Below are 7,083 nucleotides of genomic sequence, written 5' to 3' on the forward strand. Positions count from 1 at the left end.
AAAAAGAAAAAGGAAAAAAACCCTCTTGCTCAAAGATTACTTCAGACAAAATCTTAGTTGTCATGTGTCAGAAAAATGCTGTAAATTCTGAAACTACTGATCCACATTCTCTCACAAATCATATTTATTTTTACAAAGACAGGAGATTTCAGCAAAAGAATTAGGAGTGGGAGAATTTCTTAAGTACAATTGAATGAAGGTGAAAGACTATCACTTCTAAGGGTGACACAATTGTCTAGTTGCCCTCTGACTTTGTCAGTAAGTGATTTCCATTTCCTATGCTCTGATGGCATGGTATTCATAAAGAATTGCAATTAAAATCACTCATTTTGCTCAGTCCAGAAGCCTGAACCTTCAATTAGCATAATAAAAATTAATGGTTATGAAAACAAGCTGTTGATTACTTGTAGCAGTGAGTATCTTGATGCCACTTCTAGGAAGAGTATGAATTGTTAATTCAGAAATTAGAGAAATTTCAAAAATCTCGTTGTACTGCCATTATGTTTCACCCCTATAGAAAACAGTATCAGAGAGTGGGATTCAGCCCTAAAAATGTTGCTTAATTGATGATGACTGTGGAATCCCAAGACATGAGCTATAATCTTGTATTCTGCAATGGCCATGCCCTGAAGAATACACACTCATAAGAACGACTCCTGATCCATTTCCTTTAATGTGTGATTTGTTACTATTTGAGGCAGAACTGGTGAAAGAGAAGTCACAGTCTCAGATTCATGTTCGTCTCTGCCAGTAGCAAATTGTAAATTGCTTTTCGGCCTGTTGAATGTAGTTCCAAAACTGATAGATCAGGGCACAAAAACTGATGTACACAAACTGTCATGCATTCATAAAGGAGATAGATTGCTTGCTCACATGCCACATTTTCTTTTTTCCAACATGAATTTTCCTTTTAAAATTTTTATTACTGTTGGAACCTGCGATGTTCTCCCAATAAAAAGAACGGTCTTGACCCAGTAAAGCAGCCTACAGAAGATTAACTTGGATAGGTTTTACAGAATCACACAATGGCTTTGGTTGGAAGACACTTCAGAGACCCCTTGGCTCCAACCTCCTGCCGTGGGCAGGGCTGCCCCCCACCAGCTCAGTTTGCCCAGGGCCCCATCTAACCTGGCCTTGAACATCTTCAGGGATGGGGCATCACAATCTCTTTTATCAACCTGTTTCAGAACTTCAGTGAAGAACTTCCTGACATCTAATCTAAGCCTTTGTTTAGTTTGAAACCATTCCCCCTTGTCCTATTTCTATCTACCCATGCAAAAAGTTCAGAATACGTGAATGTGATTAAGGGTGGGCTTTTCTAGTATTTCCTTCAAAGTATTTTGCATGTCAAAATATATATTTTTTTTCCTTAGTTGCATAACTTCATACAGCTGAGAGGATCCATAGAGGAGCAATCATCTTAGTGATCCTCATGCCTGCTCATTATGCATAGAGCTGGCAGCCAGGAGTCTTAGCCAGGCAGAAACCCTGTCATTTAACTGAAATGACTTCAGTGATCAGACTTGTTTTAATTCATTATTCTGTCAATATTCTTAAAATCAATCTCACTGTTGACTGCCCAAGTAATAGTGAGACAACTGTAAATTTTACCAACAACTCTAAATTCTGCTCAGACTTACCTTTACACATTATCTTCTTAGAAGAAGTGTTGTCCCACTGATTCTGAAAGGAACGCTTTCTGAAGTCAAAGATGCTTCCTTTTTTTCTTTTTTTTTTTTCCTAAGGATATTGGACGAAGATAATCTGCTTTCATCTGGCAGTAGTCCTTATTTGAAAGGTTTTTCTTTGGTAGTACTTTCCATCTGGCACACAGACATGATGCAATAACTTTTGAAGGAGAACCTTATTTCTTCTGAGTCCCCAGATCCTGTCTTTTGCTAAAGATGAACTTCTGAGCAGTTCCTTCTGTCTCCTGCAAGTAAAGGCTCTTCTCTTCCTTGCTCCATTTCTCCCTTCGTTTCTTGATTTGATAAAGCCAGCAAATGCTGGTTGTGATATTCACTTCGTGATTTAGTTAGGCCTTTACAAGGATGCACTGAAAACTGTTAGCATCTGTTATGAATGACACCACACATTTAACAAATGTCAGTGGCTTTTCAAGCCAGCTTCTTAGAGACGCATCAGTGTCCTTGAAGAGACGGGTCCTGTTGATTAGTAAGAAACCTTCAAGGGTAGCATGTCTAACTGTCCTGCTATGCCCATTACATTAATTTTTTATTCTTGTTGTTCAGAGAATATCTGTAACTAAGCAGAATGCACTTTTGATATATAAAAAAAAGATGTAGTAGTGGTTAGACAGATGGCACCCAATCATTTCAGGCTTTTATGCTAAGGAAATAACATGCTTGCAATACATATAGCTAAGTTAATTATTATTAAAATAATTTGTTTTGAATTTCTAATCCCTCTGAAACCTAATAGGGAAAGTATCTTGTGATGAACGTCTAGCAGATTGCATTTAGTAATTAATAAATTGATATACAGTATGTGCTTTTTAGCAGGCTGCCATCTGTTCCTTCTCCTCATTGGGGACAACACTTATCCAATAATTGTCACACAGTCAGGGTGGTATAAACAGACACCATTTAGAACCTCAAATAATTTTTTCTTAAATTTCTGTTAATACTACTGATGTATTTTAATGTATTTTAATATGACTGCAGGAGCTTGGTGGTGATTAACGCCCTGGATAGGAGGTAACATCATGTCTTTTAGGCATATTTCTATAATGGGGAGTGATTTAGAGAGATGTAAGTGCTGATTCCATCACATGGTTTGTCACTGAGAATCAATGTTACTTCCAACAGCTCTATTTATTTCTGAGGTCCTATACTCAGTAGGTAAAATTACCACTGAACTAAAACTTGCAAGAATTACTATAATTTCACCAGAGGTTCAACAACACAGAGACAAAGAGCTTGCATGTTCTGGTGTTGTGTCGATGAGAACTTGCCCTTAGCAGGGATTTTAGAAGGGCTACTGCTTGTTCACAGTGATGCAGGGATCTGGGGCTCAGAAGGACAGATTCTTCTTGGCTCTTGTGCAGGGTGACAGATAAGAAATGAGAGCAGGTTCTTCTTATGCGACTTTATAGGGCTCACAGAACTACATTTGGCATCTTTATGAAATTGCAGGACATCTTCTTTGACATCTAGTGACTTTCCTGTCCTTTCCATTTTCTATCATCTTCCACTCGTGCATAATTTCTCTAGTGCTTATGCCAAAGCTGTTGTGTCTTTAGAAAAAAGGAGTTTGGCCATCTTTGAAGAAAGACAGTGGAGTGAATTGGTGTTTATATTCTCTAGCCAGAGGGTCTTGCAGTGAGAGCTGATCCAGCTCTTGCTAGTTTTCCCCACTGTTATCCATAGCATCATTATGCATAGAAGTTATCATTGCCAAATGTGTAAAATACCTGAGAAACAACAAAGGCAGTGGTGGTAGGGAGTCTTGCAATGTGTGGCCTTGAATCATTTGCTTCTGCACATCCTCAAGTTCTGCACACACTATCATTATAATAACAACTCGACAAACATTGCCGTGGCTGGCCTGCAATTAAGATACCAACTTCGAACTCAACCTCTTCAAGCACCTCACAGATAAATAGTCCAGACATCCTTTTATTAAATCTTCAATGCCAAAAATGGAATTTCAAAGGCTGGAGTCTTTCCTGGAGCACACTTACAGCTGCACCATGTTGTCTGTTTTGCACAGCAAGGTATAGCTTGGACTAGCAAGCTAGGCTTTGCTCCTGATCCAGCTGGCAACTAATACTTTTGCATAAGCCAGCAGCTTGGTCTAGATTGATCAAGAAACTGCTTGCCAGAAATTTGGGATGGCTAAAATTAGTTGCTGCACTTGCTTCAAATGTAAACTTGTTGACAAAAGAGCAAGTTTGCACCCTTGTTTTAAATTATGAGAATAATCTCCATTTTAACTAGTCCTTCATTATCGCTGCCCTAAGAATTAATGGAGGAGAGGTTAAGTTACTGAACAGTTGAGTGAACTGCCACCCATATCATGTGATGCTGTAGACTGTAGTTAGGAGAGGAATTTTCAGTGCTAGGCATACCAACGGGATTAGTATGACTTCAGGAGGTATCTTAAGGATACAGAATAGGATTTGCTGTGGCCCTTCTTATTTTTCCCGAATCATTTTGATTTTAGTTGTCTTCAATGAGGTTGCACATCAGTAAAAAAATCTCTGTACTTCAAATACAGGTAGGAATTGATTTTCAGAAGATCTTCCCCAGATCTGGGAGTTGTTGTTGCATAGATACATGGCTACAGAGCAGCCACAGCTCTCCACGGGCTCCTTCCATTTCACTGTGAGCAGTGATAAATATATGACGGCAAAGCTCTCTTTCCTGCCCATGCCTGGGGGCAGTCCAAACTTCACCTTGACACAAATCAATACTTTTTCTTCCAGCCAGAGGTATTACAATTGTAGGAACACACAAATGAGTTGTCAAGGGAAGCAATTTACTGCTGGCCAGTTCCTCCAGAGCAATTGTCCATTTGCAGGCTCCTGAGGTGGAGCTGGCCAACTTCTGCAGGGAAATAATGACTCAAGGAGAAGTGTTAGCGGACAGTGCAGCTCAGACAACTGGGAGTCACAGATCCCATCCTTGTGCCTCATTTCTTTGAAGGACAGGTATTAATGAGGTGCTGACCCGAAACACTAAAGGAAACTGAAAAGAGAGGGAAAATGAGCTTTCACTCAACATGAAATTAAGATGTCAAGAGCAGAATTAATCAAGATACCAAAGAAAGTGAGGAGAAGAAATTTTGTAATCATTTATACATCAACATTAGAAGCCTGCATAATAAACAAGAAGAACTTGAATTGCTCGTTTAGGAACATATTTTGACCTAATTGGTATTACTGAAACCTGCTGGGAAGATTTGATTGATTGGAATATTAAAATTAATGGCTATAACCTATTCAGGAACAATCAAATATGTAGAAGAAAGGAGAAGGGAGAGGCAATCTGTCAAGAGGTGCATTGCCAATCTGGAGACACTCGCAACAGAGGAACTATTGCCCTCAAATATTTATGGGTGAACTTATTTTAACAGCACACAAGTTGGGTACAGAATGTGTCTGCTACCTATTCAGGCTGAAAAGACAGTTATTATATATTCTGTGTTGATGGGAAAAGTTGCATTTTCCTGAAGGACTTCAATCTAAATTATACACAGTGTTTCATGCTGCTGGTACATCATGCAGCTAGTAATGAAAGAAGCTTCTAAAAATTACAGATGACCATTGTCTAATTGGAAATGTTGTATCAAGATGCATTCATCTGCACTACACTTCATCCTGACAGGTGTAAATTAACAGTACCTGAGGTGCAGGTAATTGTGATTTGCATGTATTTATTATGTGCAAACAGGATAAAGTACAGATAAATAAGTCTATATGCACTAGGATTTGCATATTTTAATTAAGAAAAGAAGACCACATTTTTTCTAAAACAAGCAAAAAATATTGAAGATAGAGAAAGCAATTTTAGCAGGGAGGGAGAGAAGTTCACACCGAACAGCTTATAGAAACAATTACCTAGTAGTTGTGAATTACCGTTTATGAATACTGAAATGCTAATAGAGCAGCAAAAGTGCTCTGTAAGGCATTCTGGTTGTATTTCAAGTTAAGTCAGATAGTTCATATAGGAAATGATGAAATATTTTCCATCCTAGCAGAACAGCAGAAGGTTACTAAGGACCAAATGTCAAAGGCAGATGTTTTGTAATCTGCAGATCTGTCTGGTTTGCACCTAAAAGCTTCAAAAATGACTGATAAAGAATTTTGTGGGCTACTCATATCTTTATATTTATTTTTGTCATTAGAACAATGAGAAGTAACGTACAGATATTTTGAGAAAGGATAAATGTGATGATTTAGAGAGCTGTAGCCTCTCATATTGGCAACTGTCAGAAGCAAAGCAATAGAATAGAAAAGTGGAATAATCAACTGAAAATAGAATTAAGGGGGTAGGGGAGAGAGGCACATTTTTTTAATGACAGTCATCATCAGTTTCTGGTATATAAAATCTATCTATCCATTTATTTTTTCAAAAAAGAAGTTCATATAAAGTAGTGGTTTTGAGGTGTACCACTGCAACCAAAGGCAATATCTCACAAAAGTCTAAGTAAATAGAGGACACAAAATCCACACAGTGCACATCTAATGTAAGTTAGGAAATCAATAAATGTTAAAGAATCCTTATGAAATTATTGTTTTTCTATGGACTCTTGGCCTTGAAATGGACTGTGTGCAAATCAGAACTGATCAGGCTAATGATATGCCCAAGCAGGCAAGGTTTTATTGCCTTGAGTGTCCAGGATCTTGACCATCTTTCTTGGATGCCAGCCTCTCTCTTTGCAATAGACTGTTGTCTCTGAAGAGAACTCATTGAGGAATAAAATGAATAATAAAGTGAATGGTAATGCATTCACTTTGGTGAATGGTCAGTGCAGAATAACATTAAAAATTAGCATGCTAGGCATACAATAAAATTTAAAAACTAAACATAAATAAGCTGTAACTGTAAAAAATAAAAGAAAACTACTTTCTTTGCAATTTAGTAAGTGTGGTGATAGAATTCCTACGGTGGTGTAGTTTTGTAATACATTTTGGGTAGGTAGTCATCTTTAAAAAATGAGCGCCATGCTTTATACAGAAGTGAAGTCGAGAGATTAACCATGTGCTTTCCATATAAGCTCAGCCCACAGATAGAGGGAAAGATTCCCTTCAGATAAGATCGAGGAAGATTAGGAACGACTGTTGTGGATTCCTTTTTTCTATTGAAATATAAAGAATATAGCAAGTTTTTAATTGTTGATGGTTGATTGATTTCCTCTTGCTTCAGCATATGAAACTATGAGAAGGGAATCACTTTGTTTAGATCTCTTTTCGACAGCCTTGTGCAGTCAGCCTTACACAAATGTATATTAAAGTTCTTGACTCCCTCTGCAGATTTCTGTTTCCTTTTCTTCTTTCCAAGCTCTCCATTACTGCATTGTTAAAATAAAAAATATTAAGAAAATATTGTATTGAAACAA

This window comes from Meleagris gallopavo, chromosome 3, assembly GCF_000146605.3.
Source record: "Meleagris gallopavo isolate NT-WF06-2002-E0010 breed Aviagen turkey brand Nicholas breeding stock chromosome 3, Turkey_5.1, whole genome shotgun sequence".
In the NCBI taxonomy this organism is placed as follows: Eukaryota; Metazoa; Chordata; class Aves; order Galliformes; family Phasianidae; genus Meleagris; species Meleagris gallopavo.